Consider the following 16,661-nt stretch of genomic DNA (forward strand, 5'->3'; position numbering starts at 1 on the left):
AAACATGCGTTTGTCAGCTCCTCTAGGAAGAATGGGGAGGGGGCGAGGCCTCGGGTTATGTAGCCAGGCTTTCTACCTCCTTCTTCCAGAGCCCCTCTTCCCGCCCTACCCTACACCCACCTTATTTTATACTTTTAAGGCGCTGGCAACTGCTTTCATACTCACCTTTTAAATCCATTCACGTGACAGCCCTGTGAACTGCAATTATTGTCCCCTTTGATGGGTGAGGAAACTGAAAGCCAGGAAAGTGAAATAGTCTGCCCTGTTTTTGTTTGTTTGTTTTGTTTTTTGTTGGGACAGGGTCTCTATGTAGTCCTGGCTGTCCTGAAACTCTCTATGTGGCCGGGGGAGGGCGAGGTTGCCTCCCGACTGAACTAGGATCTTTAGACTAAGCAATACTTTGCACGTGGGGGTCATTTGACTCAGGACTTTTTGTCCTACAGACCCATTGAGATGGGAGTGAGCATAGAGACCTTCTCAGGAAGAAATGTGCTTGATATTTTGGTACTGACTGCAAGACCTTGGGTCCCCAGATCTGTGTTGCGGCCCTTTGTGTGGGGAGTCCTCTAACCAAGGCGTATGGAGAAATCAGAGGGTGTGTGCACTGTTTGGAGTCTGAACTTAATCCGTCATAAGTGTCAGCAGATCGAGGTAGAGTCCCTTGGCACACACTCCATAGACCATGCTATCCAGGAAGCCAGAGTACAGGTTGGGCAGGTGGGCTGGGTAGGGTTATGTGCAAAGTGACACCCCATGAGGAGGCAGCCAGCTGTGGATAACTATCACAAGGTCCCAACACATTGTTGTCTGATGTGAGCTTTGTGGAAACTGTAAATTTTTGTGGGGGGCAAAAATCTCATTTTTTAAAAAATATTGGCTTTTAATTCAAAACTCATTTTTGTTAAATACGCATAGTAATTGAATTGTGTGTCCAGGTGTTTTGTGATCTGCAGACTGACAGTATACAGCCTAGATTAGACCTTTTGAGACACAGTCTATCTGAACCATTGTAAAGCATGACTGGAGGGGAGAAGTGGTGTCTTTAAAACCCAAAAATATTAACAAGGCCGGTGCCGGGGGGGGGGGGGGGGGGGGGGGGGGGAGGTTAGCTGTCAGTATGCTTTGCAGTTTTGAGGAAGGATTTAATACTTCATTCATTCAACTTACCCTAATCTTACCAATGATCCTATACCGTCCCAAAGAAGAATACTTTCAACTAGTTTTCAGTCTGTTTCTGGGGTCCTTTTCTTTGCCTGGCTGTGGAGAGGGTAGCGCTCATGGCAGATACATTCAAGGAAAGTTGGGAGCATGAAGGAAGGAGTTTTCAGTCTGTCTAGTCTAAATCCTGATGAGGTCCATTTGCATGTTTGTTTTGGTTTGTGTTTGTGATATACTGGAGTCATAGGCGACACTGGGAATAATCTGAAGGTACTGCCCAACCCTGCCCCTTACAGTGTATGATCTGGGGTACATGGTGATAGAGCTTTTTGGTATATAGTAAGTTTTCAAAAACACAGGTTATTAGGAAAGATTTTTTTTTGACATAGGAGTATATAGAAAAATTAAAGTTCTTTTCAAATCTCCTTGATTATTTTTCCACCTCTGAGGTAACCACATCAAATATATTTCCTTCCAGGTTCGTGTGTGTGAGTGTATGTGTGTGAGTGTGAGTGTGTATGAGTGTGAGTGTGTGTGTGTGTGTGTGTGTGTGTGTGTGTGTGTGTCCATATGTGCATGTGGAAGCCAGGGCTTGATTACCTTCCTCCACCTTACTATTTGTACTTTGACAGTGTATATAATGATTTTGACCATGCTCACTCCTTTACCTTCTCTTTCCCCCTCCCTCTCTAACTGAGCCCCCTCTGCCCCATCTAGCCCCCCTCTGCTTTCATGTCATTTTTGGACACTTGGTTAGGGTTGCTTTGCATGTGCATAGGGCGAGGGGGCGTTATTTACTGGAGCATGGGCAACTTTCCATGGCCGACTTTGTGTACTGAAGAAAGTGTCTCCCTACCCAATTCTTCTGAGACAGGGTCTCCTTTTGAACCTGGAGTTTATAACCCTCTAGGCTGACCAAAAGGCTCCAGGGATTCTCCTGCCCCCTCACTCCAGTGCCAGAGTCACAGATGTGGGAATGAGACTTTTACATGGTGCTGGGGATGTGAACACAGGTCCTCGTGTTTCCAAGGCAAGGACTCTGCTGGGGAAGAGTCCCTCCAGCCCCTCCCTCCAGGCCTTTTCCAGTGCTTATGTATTACCATGCCTGGAAATAGAGGTGATATGTAATATATGGTTTATTCACATCACAGTGTAAGACATAAAATAATATTGTCTACATTTCTAACTTTAGAACCAACCTGAATATGTTGAATATACTTTTGAAAAAATAATGTATAAATGGGGATATATATAATTTCCATAATTTACTGTTTTGATTGAACAATATGACATAAAAATCATCCAATCTCAGTAGTAATAGGAATAATTCTTTCCTCTCTCTCTCTCTCTCTCTCTCTCTCTCTCTCTCTCTCTCTCTCTCTCTCTCTCTCTCTGAGACAGGGTCTTACTGTGTACTTTTGGCTAGTCTTGAATTTACAGAGATCCACCTGCCTCTGTCTCCAAGTACTGGGGTTAAAAACCTGCATCACTACACCCTGCAACTTTATTCTTTTAAATGGCTGTATAGTGCTTTATAGTGTACTTACTATTATTTAAACATTTCCCGATTGATGGGCTCTTAGATTGTTTCAGCTTTATCTACCTGCCTATCTTTATGTCACATTTAGAATATTCCTGGATACAAATTATTTTTAGAAGTAGAATCTGGGTCAAAGAACATACACATTTTAAGCAGTTATTTATTTCTATTTATTTTTTTTTTCTTTTTGAGACAGGGTCTCACTATGCAGCCCTGGCTGTCCCAGAATTCACTATGTGGACCAGGCTGGCCTCGAACTCACAGCTCACAGAGATCCACCCGCCTCTGCTTCCTGAGTGCCGGGATTAAATGCCTGCACCACCACACCCAGCTTAATGAGTTATTTAAAGAGTTCCCTTTTGTCTACTGAGGTCTGAGAGACTGTTGAAAAGGAGATCTAATTATTGTACTTATGTAAGATTGCTTGCTTAGGGTTAGGTCATGTAGTTTAAAAAAAAAATCACAACATTCAAATTGTAAAAGTTATATAAAGTAACAGCTCCACCCCACTCCTGTTCCCAGCCCTGCATTTCCTTTTTGACTTATAGCCAATTTTGCCAGTTTTTGTTTTTCAGATCTGATCCATACACCCACAGGTGGAACAATATGTATCGTTTCTTCTTTTTCTTTTCCCTTCAGAATGAACACTGCACCGTACTTTGTACCCACTTCTGCATATGACATTTTGAGTTTATCCCAAGTCTTAGAGAACAACATTGGTTGTGAGCATTTTAAATGCTAATAGATTCTTCTACATTCACTCTTAACATTTAAGAAATCAACTTGTATCTCCTCTGATTCCTCTGTCAATTCCTTTGTCATTTCCCCCCTTCCGATGGATTGGAATCTCATCAATTTAAGAAGCCCTGCCTGGATTCTGGACTTTGGTCCACCTGTTGTTAACAAATCAAATGTTTTCCCTTTCTGCCCTTTCTTCGTTGAATGCGTGTTTAACTATCGTGAGGTTAGGTTTGTGTCGTTTCTTTCTTATGGATCTCTGTTTTCTGTTTTTGTTTTCCTGAAGCCTTGTCCAACTTCTCTTAAGCTTTCCCGAAGCCCTGTCCAAACCCCATCTCTTAAGACAGAAACTTAGGGGCTAGAGATGCACTTGCCTAGCATGAACCCTGGGCCCCGTCCCCAGCACTAAATAAAGCATTTATGGTGACATGCACTTTCCTAAATTGTGTCTTTCTTTTATGTATTTAATTATTTATTTTTCAATTGAAAAAAATGTTGAGAGGGGTTGAGAGATGATGGCTCGGTGGTTAAGAGCACACACTGCTCTCGCAGAGGAGTGGAGTTCGGTTCCCAGCTCTCACGTCTGCCGCTCACAACTGCCTATAAACTACAGCTCCAGGAGAGGCTGGTCTCCCTAGGTATCTGCATTTACAAGCATGCATCACCCCCCTCTCCGTCCCCTCCCCCACAGACAGGAAGACAGACATACATGCTCAATGGCAGAGCACTTAGCTAGCCTAGCATGTAGGAAACCCTGGGTTCCAGCACTGGGGATTGGGGTACACACAGAACTACTGCATCCATCCTCCTCCCCAGTTCTCTCTCTCTTCTGTGATCTCTGGGGTCAGGGTCTGTATCTCTCCCCGAGTCTCTTTAGCCAATCTCTATTTCCTTTGCCTTTTTAAGGGATGTTTCCCACCAAGTCTTAAGGGTGTGCTTTCCTTGGGCAGGCAGAACGGGAGCAAGGGTGTGGTGGGCAACGGGGACACTGTTGAGGTGCAGAGCTGGACAGCAGCAGTGTCTGGAGAGCTGGGAGTGACTTGGGATAGCAGAGGTGGGAGACATCTGCTAGTGAGTAAAGCCTACAGGTGTGGGAATCACATGGCACAGCCGGGCCTGTGTGTGGAACCATCATCAGTCTGGCAGAGTGGGAAGGACAGATTGGAGTGGGGATGAGATCAGAGATAAGAAGGAGAGAAGGAGAGCCGGGCGGTGGTGGCGCACGCCTTTAATCCCAGCACTCGGGAGGCAGAGCCAGGTGGATCTCTGTGAGTTCGAGGCCAGCCTGGACTACCAAGTGAGTTCCAGGAAAGGCACAAAGCTACACAGAGAAACCCTGTCTCGAAAAACCGAAAAAAAAAAAAAAAAAAAAAAAAAAAAAGGAGAGAAGGAAATGTCTAATTCCTAGGGGGAGAGGATGGCGCTCTGAGATGGGTGATGTTAGTAAGGATCAAGTCTCGAGCTAGACTCTAGTGATGCACAGGATGTCTGCCATAGGGAATGGAACAGATCAACATTTATCAACACACACACACACACACACACACACACACACACACACACACACACTCTTATTTTGCCCTGTATGGACATCTATGGTTTGGACATGCTCATGAATTGACCCAGAATCACACTGCCTGAGTGTCAGTCAGAGCTGTAGCCCTCTCAGGATTATTTGGCAAGAGCAGTTGAAAATGTCCTAATTTTCTGGTTTTGTCTTTTTTTAAATTTTTAAATTGTATGTGTATGCGTATATGCTTGCATGTATGTGTGTACACTACATGTATGTCCAAATGCCCTCAGAGGCCGGAAAACAGCATTAGATCCCCTGGAACTGTGAGCTGCCTGGTCTAAGTGCTGGGAACTGAACTCAGGTGCATTTCAAGTGCATCATGCGATCTCAAACTGCTGAGTCGTCTCTCCAGCACACGATGCTTTTTAAAAACAGACAGGGTCTCTAGCCCAGGATGGGCGTAAACTCCTTGTATAATGGCTTTGATCCCTCTGCCTTCACTTGCCCAGGGCTGGGGTGACAGGTGTATGTCACCATAAATGCTTTATTTAGTGCTGGGGACAGGGCCCAGGGTTCGTGCTAGGCAAGTGCATCTCTAGCCCTCAAGTTTCTGTCTTAAGAGATGGGGTGAGTAGTGTTGTTCTACATAGTGGAGAAACATATGAAGAATTGTGTACGGGGACATTAGGAGCCAAAATGGTGAATTCTATTTTTTTGTATATGTCATGTCTGAGGTGCTTGGATGTGTTATATATGGGAGAAAAATATCTAAGGGTGGTGGATGTGAGTCTGGTCTCTAGGCTAAAGATGGAGAGTTAACTAGCAAAGGTTAAGTGATAGAGAGAGAGAATGAGAGCATATGGAGAGGAAAATTATCTAAAGGACCTAGAGAGATGGCCCAGAGGTTAAGATCATTTGCTGTTCTTCCAGAGGATCCACACTTGCTTCCCTGCACCCTCGGGAGTGAGTTGTAGACCAGTAAGCTCTGATGCCTTCCATATGTTGGCTTCCTGCCTTGCCGTGTGGTCTCTCATGGCCTCTCACACATACTCCTTCCCAGATGCCTCCCACCATGATAGGATGCAGTCAGAGGATGCTTTGAGTTTTAGCCTCCAAAACCATGAGCTGAACCAAGTTTTCCTTAGAAATTATGCAGTTTGAGATAGTTCCCTATAGCAAGAGAAAACAGAGGAATGGACCCCGTTTCATTTTTCCTCATTGCACTTACATCTGGAATTATTTTACGTATTTACTATTTACTGTTTGTGGTCCGCTCCCCATTTGTAAACTTGCTCACATCTTGCCTCTGTTGTGTTACAGCTGTAAAGAATAGCCAAGCAGAGAGTTTCTTCAGTACATACATTTTTGCGCAGCACAGTGAGGAGTGACAAGGAGAAAGCCCACTGGAGGATAAGACTGTAGGAGTGTCCAGAAACCTGCAGCAGGGTGGCTATTTCGAGGAAGGAGAGAGGGGACATCCTGTGTTCTTTAGGTATCTATCTCATATATGGCCACTGGAGAAAATACATCCAGAAGAAATATTCCTGTGAGCCGTCTAAAAATAATAATGCTAAGGCCGGGCTTGGTGGCATACACCTTCATTCCTAGCACTCAGTAGGCAAAGGCAGGTGGATCACTGTGAGTTTGAGGCCAGCCTGGTCTACATAGTGAGTTCTTGGCCAGCTGGGACTATACAGTGAAACCTTGTCTCAATAATAATGACAGCAATAATAATTATACTATTACATGTATGAAATTCTCAAGGAATCAATAAATGTATTGAGTTAAATGTAATAATATTGTCATTTTAGCAGTATGGACTTAATTAGTTTGCTTAGCTCAGTAAGGATAATCAGTAAAAAAATAAAATTGAGGGCAAAATTTAATTAGCATGTAATCATTGTTTGCCTTTAATAGAAGTAATGGTTTTGGTCTTCTGAATGTAGCCCTCACTCATTTCTTACTACTTCCTAATGTGTGTGTGTGTGTGTGTGTGTGTGTGTGTGTGTAAGGGGTTGTTTTACTTTTCTTAAGCATATACAGTAAGAAATATTGCTCCTACAGGACAAGATTCTCCCATCCTCACATGACTGATTTTTTTGACTAGCTGTTCTTTGTTGAGGAGCCAATATCCTTTTCCTGATTTGCAGGCAGCATCTCTCCTGGTGTGACAACCCCAAATGCCTCCTGGCAGTTCCAGGTGTCCCCTGCAGAGGGCGCAAAATCACTTCTCCTAGGAGTAGTAGTTGTGCTGGATAGTTACCTGAGATGTCTGCTTGGATTTACCAGCCTTGTTCCCCAAACATCCTGATTCTCTTCACTAACATCACTCTGAGCTTTATTGCTTTACACAGGGGAGGTCCTCTTTGGAAGGGAAGGGCTTATGAGGCAAAGGAATCAGGGGACATGGGCACCCATGGTCACAAGTAGAGATACAAGTGTGACCCAGACTTCGCTGTGCAGAGTAGGTGATTGGATACCAAATGCTAAGTCAGTTCACCACTGGGAGGAAGTATTCTTGTGTACTTAGCTTCAATCTTGGGGCCTTGAATCCCTAATGCAGCCTGGGAAGCTTTCATTTCAGCTGCTCCTGCCTTACATCCATTTCATCTTGCTAAGTAATCAGCTGGCTTTGATTACATTTGTGGTAGGATGGATTAAATCGTTCATGCCTTCATGTATATAGGCATTTTAGAGTTGACCTTGGTAGCCATCCCGCCAACCGTTTTACCTGTGTTTCCTCAGATGTTCCCTTTGGTAATCATATAAAGTAAGTTAATTCTCTCTTCTTCCTCATTGGAAAAGTTGAGGATCAGAGAGGTTAAAGGATAAGATCGCCAGAGCCCAGACCTAGGCTGGGTGAGGACTCCAAAGTCCATGTTCTTCTGTTGATTACCAGGTCTAAGTGGATCTTAGTATGGCTTAGCTTTTGGTCCCTGTGACAAATACCTGAGATAAACAACTTAAACAAGGGAAGACGTATTTCGGCTCATGGCTTAAGTGGGTCCACCGTACGGTATGCTGGTTCCACTGGTTCTGAGCCTGTCGTGAGGAATAACTTGATGATGGAGAAGATGCAATGATCTGGTTATCTCTTGATGGCTGGGAAATGGGGGGGGGACTCCAAAAGACACTCCTCCTAGTGAGGTACTTCTAATCAGGCGCCCCCCACACTTTCCACAACTTTGCAACAGTCCATTAAATTATGAGTTCATCAACGAATTTATCCACGGATCGGGCCATTGCCTTTAAGTGTGATCCAGTCACTTCCTTAAGCCACACATCTCAACGTTGCTTTGGGAGCCATGTCGTCAACACACGAGTCTGTTAGGGAGATACTTCAAATCCAATCCATAAAAAAGTGTGTGGAGAGAACATAAAATATTTATCTTCTCAAAGGCAATTGTAGAAGACATTCAGGAAACATTTATTTGTAAGTCACCTGGAAGGGAACACAACCTCATTTAAAAAACAAACAAACAAAAACCCCCTTGTGCTGTATAAAGAGCCATGTGTCTGAAAAGATAACTAAAATGGAACAGGAAAACTGTAGGTATGGTGATGGTAACGACCATGGTAGGAGCAGAATGTTCCAGAAAGGCTTCTTCAGAGTTTAGCTCAAGTGTTAGTTGGGCCTTGAGCTACATGCTATTCAAATAAGTGGGAATAAATGGTGCTAGGGAGGCGCGTGGCCTGGGGCACAGGAATGGCTTTCCCAGCCCACGTGAATTCTCCCTTGCCCTTTTATTATCTCTTCAACTGGAGGACACGCCTAAGAACAAAAAGCTACTGGGAATTAACTACCATGTGAAAAATGCATTTGAATTTTCTTGACCACAAAGACGTTTACTGTAATATCCCTTATTGGGTGTACTTGGTTGGGAGGACCCCTCTCAGTGACCACCACAAAATGATCCACTTAGAGAATGTGAGGTAGGATAGTTTATATAAAGTAAATAAAGGGGAGTATGGCAGCCAGGAACAGTGACATTCTTCCTCGAACAGGCTGTTCAGACCTTCTGCATGGACCCCTACGGTCTCTGCAGGAAACTCAGGTTTCTCTAACTTTGCCTTTGGGAACAGCCCAGGGACAACCGGTCGGTGTAATTGAACATAATTCATTCCGGTGGGTGAAATCCAATGGGACTCAGCAACCCTGCTTTCAAATCCAGCAGTTTCTTACATATTACTTACAAATTATTAAAGCCAGATTCCAAGCTCTGGCTGTTTTCAAGGGTCCCATGTGTCTGGAACATGCTACCGTTGGCCCGAGCCACATTATCTATCATGGACCTGCCCCGGAGAAAATCAGCTCACCTCAAAGACACTGGAGGAAGTGGCTCCTATGAGACCGAGTGCATACCACTGACCTTTGTGTGGAAGCCTTCCCTGCGGAAGTCACTAACTCTTATTTCACACAAGCTGTTAGTGAACTCAGCAGGCGAATTGCAGGTTGAATACAGGGAGATGGAGGGCTAAAGGTTAGCAGAGCCAATTGAAAGCATAAACTAGAATAGGCAAGTCACCATGGGTGTTCTAGTTTGCTCTTTGTTGCTGTGACAAACACCATCACCAAAAGCAACTTGGGGAGGAGAGAGTTATTTATTTGCTTACACTTCCGGATCACAGTCTATCCTTGAAGGAAATCAGGATAGGAACCATAGAGGAACACCCTCTCTCTGGCTCACTCACCCACTCACACTCAGCTAACTTTCTATGATAATCCAGGCCCATCTTCTCAGGGATGGTGCAGCCCACAGTGGGATGGACCCTTGCCATATCAGTCATCAATCAAGACAGTCTCTCACAGACATGATCACAGGTCGATCTGATATAAGCAATTCCTCAACTGAGGTTCCTTCTTCCCTAGTGCTTGTAGGCTGTGTCAGGTTGACAACAGAAACTCACTGGCATGGTTGGTGTTCAGGGACATAGTATGACCGCTGTCAGTGTCATGGGGAAGTGGAGTTCATGTGACAATGGCCCACTGTCATAACCCACTCGCTGATGAGTTGTGAAGCTAACAACCTTGGAGGTTTCAAAGCCGAGTGATAGCGTTGGAATCGCTTCCTAAGGCCCATGTATCGAGGGGATTTGTGTCTTATGTACTCTGTTTTAAAATAGAGGGAAAGGGAACTGGAGGAGGGCTCGGTGGTTAAGAGAGCTGGCTGCTCTTCCAGAGGACCTAGGCTTAATTGCCGGCACTCAAAAGGCAGCTCACCACGGTCCGTAACTCCCATTATTCTAAGGGCTCTGATGCCCTCTCTGGCATACTCTGGCGCCAAGCACACACATGGTGCACAGACACACATGCAGACAAAACATCTGTACAGGTAAGAGAAAACATTTGGGAAAGTATGATGGATTTCATGTATTCTGCGGAAAGGCTGACTAGAAAGAGTTAACATGTTATTAATAACATCTTACTCGTTCAGAAAACTCAGCTGTCCAGAATGGAGCGTTGCAGGGGGTAAGCTAGTCTTTAAGTACAGTTTTAGAAATCACTACTGGAGGTGCACTCCTGGGTGGTTACATTGTATGTTTAGGGTTGCCATGGGGAAGGGTGAACCAGTTAAGGTGGTGGGAGCTTTTGCACCAGGGGTTGAGGATCATGAGACAAGGATGGTTGAAAAGGGGATGGGAGAATGAGTGGCCGCCCACAGCAGCTGTTCTCACCAGCTCTTGGATTGCTCTGTAACAACCACACTGCAGTTCAGCTTCCTTGGCATCTCTCTTTCCATCCTTGACCCGGGTTTGAAGTTGGCTTGCTTTTCTCAGCAAGGAAACTTTCCTACAGAGAATTAACCGAGAAGGGGTTGTCTAGCTGTGGCCAGGTGCAGCGGCTTCCCAGCTCCTTAGGAGACTTAGCCGTCTCAAGCTTTCTGCATTGTGTGGGATTTCCAGCCACATGCTCAAAAGTTGGCTCTCCTTTCATTAAGCATTGGGCTTGAGTTTCCTTAGGAGAAAGGGAAAAGTGATGAAAGCCATCGCTAAATCTGTACCTTTTAGATTAGTGAATGGAGGTCAGAGGTCAACATCTGGAGTCTTCCTCAATCATGCTCCACCTTATCTTTTTTTTTTTAAAGTATTTTTAATTGTAATGTATTGTTTGTGTGTGGATTATCTCTTCTACCACGTGGTCAGGGAATCCAGCTCAGGTCGTCAGGCCTGGTGGCGGCGAACGCCTCTGCCTGCTGAGTTATCTCACCGACCCTCTACCTTGTGTTTTGAGACAGTCACTGAACCTGCTACTTACCAGTTGGCTACACTATCTGGCCAGTGAGTTCTAGGGATTTCTCATTTCCACCCACCCTGTGCTATGGCTCCAGGGGAGCACCGCCACACCACCTGTTTCATACGGGCTCTAGGGACTCAACTCCAGTGTCAAGTACTGTACTGACTGAACTGTGTCTCCAGCCCACAAAGAGACACACATGGCCTGGAGTAAAGGGATGGGTGCTGAGCTATATAGTAAGACACAGTTGAATTCTAAGTACATTCCAGATGTGGAGCCAGATTCCCAAATGGACTAGATTTGGGATATGAGAGAATGAGGCTCTGAGCACCGGGAAGGGTGGGGGCGCCTCACACGAGATGATGAAGAACGTGGGAAGAACAGGTGGTTTGGGACGTGTTAGGCTTTCAGTGCCTGTGACAGGAGAGCGGAGATGTTGAGTGGCCAGCTGGATGCAGGAGTCTGCAGCTCCTGGGGATGTCATTGGTGTCTCCCCATCCATGCCGGGGCTTCTAACCAGATCTTGGTCCAATTGCCTGTTGACTCATCACGGCCACTTCTGGCAACAGCATCAGGTAGACTTGGAATGGCCTTGGCAACAGCATCAGGTAGACTTGGAATGGCCCTGGCAACAGCATCAGGTAGACTTGGAATGGCCCTGGCAACAGCATCAGGTAGACTTGGAATGGCCCTGGCAACAGCATCAGGTAGACTTGGAATGGCCCTGGCAACAGCATCAGGTAGACTTAGAATGGCCCTGGCAACAGCATCAGGCAGACTTAGAATGGCCCTGGCAACAGCATCAGGTAGACTTGGATGACCTTGGACAGTTCTGACCTGGTCTGATTTAGTTTTACCTTTGGGTTTTGCTGGGATTCCTGTTCTGGGGGGCATGGCCTGAGCCTCATGTGAAAGATCTGGCATCTTGCCCTTCTTCCACTCAGGGGAATCACATGGACCAGGCTGGAATGTCCAGTAGGAGAAGGATGCTTGGCTGGTGGGCAATTGGGAGTGCCATTCTGGTAAAGACTTTCTCTGCCATTGGGTGGCTAGAGCCTTCTGTTTCCCTGAAGCATTTGGTCAGGACTCTCCAGGGTGAGTTGTCTTCCTTACACCCTCCCCTGCCTGTTTATGGGTCTAAGGGAGGCTGAGACAGACTTTCCTGACCCTCTGGTGATTATGCTGACTGGTAAACCTGGGCAATCGGAAGGCAGCCGTGACCATTGCTAGCCAGGGCTGGGAGAGGGGCCCCTAAACATTTCCTTCTGAGAGTACAGCTTTGCGTGGGACTGAGTGTTCCTTAGACTTCCCAACAAGACACAGCAGAAACAGCAAACACGTTTTTAACCCAAAGTCGAGTTTTGTTTTACCTTGTAACTCATTCCAGCCTCTGAGGTACAGGGTGCTTCATGATTTCATACAGAGACTCAGTCTTGAAGTCACAGAGAAGGCGTCGGGGCCCTGGAGCTGGAATTACGGCGGTTGTGAGCCACCTGACATGGACGTTAGGAGCCAAACTTGGAGTTCTAGAAGTCCACTACTCTGAACTGCTGAGCCATCTTACAGCCCCGAGCTTTCTTTATTTCTCTATGACTTCCCTCACTATATGAGACAGCAAAGTTAAGGTGAAGACGGACAGATTCTTTTTTTTTTTTTTTTGGTTTTTTGAGACAGGGTTTCTCTGTGTAGTTTTGCGCCTGTCCTGGAACTCACTCTGTAGCCCAGGCTGGCCTCAAACTCACAGAGATCCGCCTGCCTCTGCCTCCTGAGTGCTGGGATTAAAGGGGTGCGCCACCACCGCCCGGCTAATGGACAGATTCTTATAGAAATTTTTATTGTGGTGAAATACACAAATGCCCATGGCATAAAATCTACCGTCTTGATCACTTCTAAATGCACTGTACAGTCCCGTGGAAGTAACTACATTCACATTGTTGTGTGACCATTGTATTCACTGACTGTAGAACTTGGCAACTTGTGGAAGTGAAGCCCGTACCCACTGGACAATAATTGATGTCCCTCCCTGTCTTCCTGAATCCTGGCTACCGTCACTCTGCTCTTCCTTTCGTTTTTTTTGTTTTGTTTTGTTTTGTTTTGTTTTGGTTTTGGTTTTTTTGAGACAGGGTTTCTCTGTGTAGCTTTGGAGCCTTTCCTGGAACTCACTTGGCAGCCCAGGCTGGCCTCGAACTCACAGAGATCCGCCTGCCTCTGCCTCCCGAGTGCTGGGATTAAAGGCATGCGCCACCACCGCCCGGCTGCTCTTCCTTTTCATGATTTTGTTTTTCCTTTTTTTTTGGAGACAGAGTCTTCTTGTGTAGCCCAGGCTGGCCTTGAACTTTCGATCTCCTGCTGCATACATCATATAAGTGGAATCACAAAATAGCCAACTCCTGTGACTAACGTATAGTATCATGTATAGGTCATTTTAAGCCTGAATAAAATATTGTAACACGCAATATTTTGCTTACCTATTAATATAGTCAGTGGGCATTTGGGTGGCTTCCATATCTTAGCTGTTGTGAATAAGGAACACGAATACCAATAGCTCAGAGACTCTGTCTTCAGTTCTTAGCATCATCATTAGTCGTGGGCACCATGGTGTGCATTTGGAGCTCAGCATGTGGTTTTTGCCTTCCGCCTTTATGTGGGTTCCAGGAATAGAACTCATACATGCGGTGCACATGTCTTCACCTGTGGGTCCATCTTGCAGGTCTTGCTTTCAGGTCCCTTGCATACATACCCAGAGTGGGATCATACAGTAATTCTCTGCACTACGTTTTTTCAGGAACTATTTTCTGCACTGGTGCTACCATTTCACTCCCCTCACCAGTAGTCTGCAAGGCACATTTTCCTTTTTTTCGCATTTATTATTATTGTTATTATTATTATTATTATTATTATTATTTGGAAACACTTTCATTATGTCACCCTCGATGGTCTAGAACTCAATATATAGAGCAAGCTAGCCTTGAACTCATAGAAATCCCCTGGCCTCTGCCTCTCCAGTGCTGGAATCAAAAGTGTGTGTCACCATGCCCAGAGAGGGACAGTTTTTTTCGTCATAGTGTCACCAACACTTGGTTTCTCCGTTTCTGTTTGTTAATGAGTGGAGGGATCTCTTTGTGTTTCTATGACTTAATTCGTGATGCTGAGCATTTGCTCTTGGCTGCTTTTTTTCTTTGCAGAAACATTGTTCGGGTCTTTTGCCTGTTTTCCAATTGGGTTGTTTTGCATTTTTGTTCTTGGAGTTTTAGGTGTCTGTTATGTATTCTGAATATTAATGCCAGATATTTATATCAGATACATAATTTTCTCCACTTCTGTGGGATACCTTTTTTTTCTGTTGGGTAAAAAGTGAGTATTTTAGCCAGGCATAGTGGTGCACACCTTTAATCCCAGCACTCGGGAGGCAGAGGTAGGTGGATCCCTCTGAGTTTGAAGCCAGCCTGGTCTACAAAGTGAGTTCCAGGACAGTCAGGGCTGTTACACAGAGAAACCTTGGGGGTGGAGCGGGGGTGGGGGTATCTTTGAATGCATACAGTTTAAAAAAAATTCAAGAAATCAAATTTGTCTATTTCTCTGTGTCTGTCTGTCTGTCTCAGAGAGAGAGAGAGAGAGAGAGAGAGAGAGAGAGAGAGAGAGAGAGAGAGAGAGAAAGGGTGAGGGAGAGAGAGACAGAGTGTGTCTATCTCTGGTTCTTTCTCTCTCTCTCATTGTGGCCTACACCTTTGGTGTCCTGTCCATGATAGCATTGTCAAGTCCAATGTCATGAATTCGTGTGTTTCTGGCGTTATCCCATACCCCCGGTCCCTCTCAGGTATTAGTTTGCTTCTTCTCTTTCGACAAAGTCATTTGACAAATAGGCTTATTAGAGATTATTAACTCTTCATCCATTCATTCCACAAACAGGGAGGATATTCTTAGTAGGTTTCAAGCTTCAACAAGAGTAGATTGTAAGTAAAGAGCACGGAGCCCAGCTGCTGGATCTGTGCAGCGGTGGACGTGTGGGTGAGACGTGAGATGAAATGAGGCTAGACCATGTAGACGCTCATGGGTTGTATTGAGTGGATGGGTTAAAAGTCACAGAACCAGCTTGCAGAGCTAAGCTTAATTACCTTTAACTTAACCTTTCTCAGCCCATTTCCTATTTTTCCCGTAGTGGGTACTTAACATGAACCCAGGCACTATTTTAGGAACTGTACAAATATTGACAAGCTCTAGAACAGGCACTCCTTTTTCCTCTACTTTACAGATGGAAACTGATGTCCTGAGAGGTTAAAGAGCAAGTCAAGAGCCTGGATCTGGACAGATACTGAACAGGCACACTTTTTATGCTTTCCTGGACAGGGTCATAGTGGCCGAAGCTAGCAAAGAACCCTAAACCACAGACTCCCAGCTGTAGTGCCGAAGGATGCCGCAAAGGGGTTGCTGACAGTGTTTCTGCCCAGCAAATTAAGAATTCAGAAAGAGACCATAAGGTCATGTGGGTTCCCATGCTTGCTTCTCTTCTTTGCCTTGATGTATTTTTCCCAAGCAGACCAGAGCGCAGATCTAATTCACACACCAAGAGGTTCTGAACAAGCACATGATGGGCTTTGTGGGACCCAGCGGGGAGGGGTGGGGGGTGGGGAGCAAAGCAAAGCACTGAACACTGTAGCTAACTCTGGGAAGGCCAGTGGGGGGCACACCTGCCCAGGGTAACCGAGGCCATTTTCCTGTACCTGCTATCTTTAGACTGACTTTCATGTGACTGCCAGAGCATGATGAAGGGAGACTGGGGAGAGAGCTCTGTATATACCTAGGTATGGAGACCGGGGACCCCGTGATCCCTTTCTGGCTCTAGTCGAGCTGTGTGGCCTTGTTTGTGGGTGGGATTGGAGTGGGGGTTCACACTCGTTTCAGTTATCTGAAGTACGAACAAGGTGGTTATTAGAACCTTCTCCCCAGCTCCACCCACCCCCAGCTACTGGCATTGATGTACCTAAGGTGCTTTGAGGTGCACAGATGATGAGCCTCTGGGAGTGTGATCAAAATAGCACAGTGACCTCCCTGGGGCTTGTTTGAAGTGATGCTTTGGAATATCTCCTCCTCTGGGGGGATAGCTGAGCATCTCATGTGTTTATCTGTTTGCATTCCGTTCCCTTAAATGAAGGCATCTTTGGTCTTAGCCTTCCAGGCTGGTCAGCGCTTCCTGAAATGGGTCGCAGGATATGAAGGGGAAGGTCTCATCTCAGAGGGAGAGACTAGCTGCAGGAAGGCAAGGAGAAGGAAATGAGCCATGACCTCACTCAGGGGGTACCCAGGGTTATCAGAAAAGAACCTTCCGCCAAAACAGACTTATTTTCTCTACAGCTAAACTCCAGAGCAGAAAGTCCCCATCTTGTCCTGTCTAGTGGCCCAATTGTTAGAGAAGTGTTAGGAGGCCTGCCTCCTTCATCAGCATCTATTGTTTTCAGTCCTTCTGGCTGCTCTTTGAT

The 16,661-nt window shown here is 45.6% G+C and overlaps 1 protein-coding gene across 5 annotated transcripts in view; it reads left to right on the forward strand.

Moving 5' to 3' along the window:
- The window catches only part of Gpr161 (G protein-coupled receptor 161), a 41,284-nt gene that overhangs the window by 2,147 nt on the left and 22,476 nt on the right, over positions 1 to 16,661 (forward strand). The gene's annotated exons all lie outside the window — the stretch shown is intronic.

This window comes from Peromyscus californicus, unplaced genomic scaffold (assembly GCF_007827085.1).
Source record: "Peromyscus californicus insignis strain IS unplaced genomic scaffold, ASM782708v3 Scaffold_14__1_contigs__length_90479793_seg_2, whole genome shotgun sequence".
Classification (NCBI taxonomy): domain Eukaryota; kingdom Metazoa; phylum Chordata; class Mammalia; order Rodentia; family Cricetidae; genus Peromyscus; species Peromyscus californicus.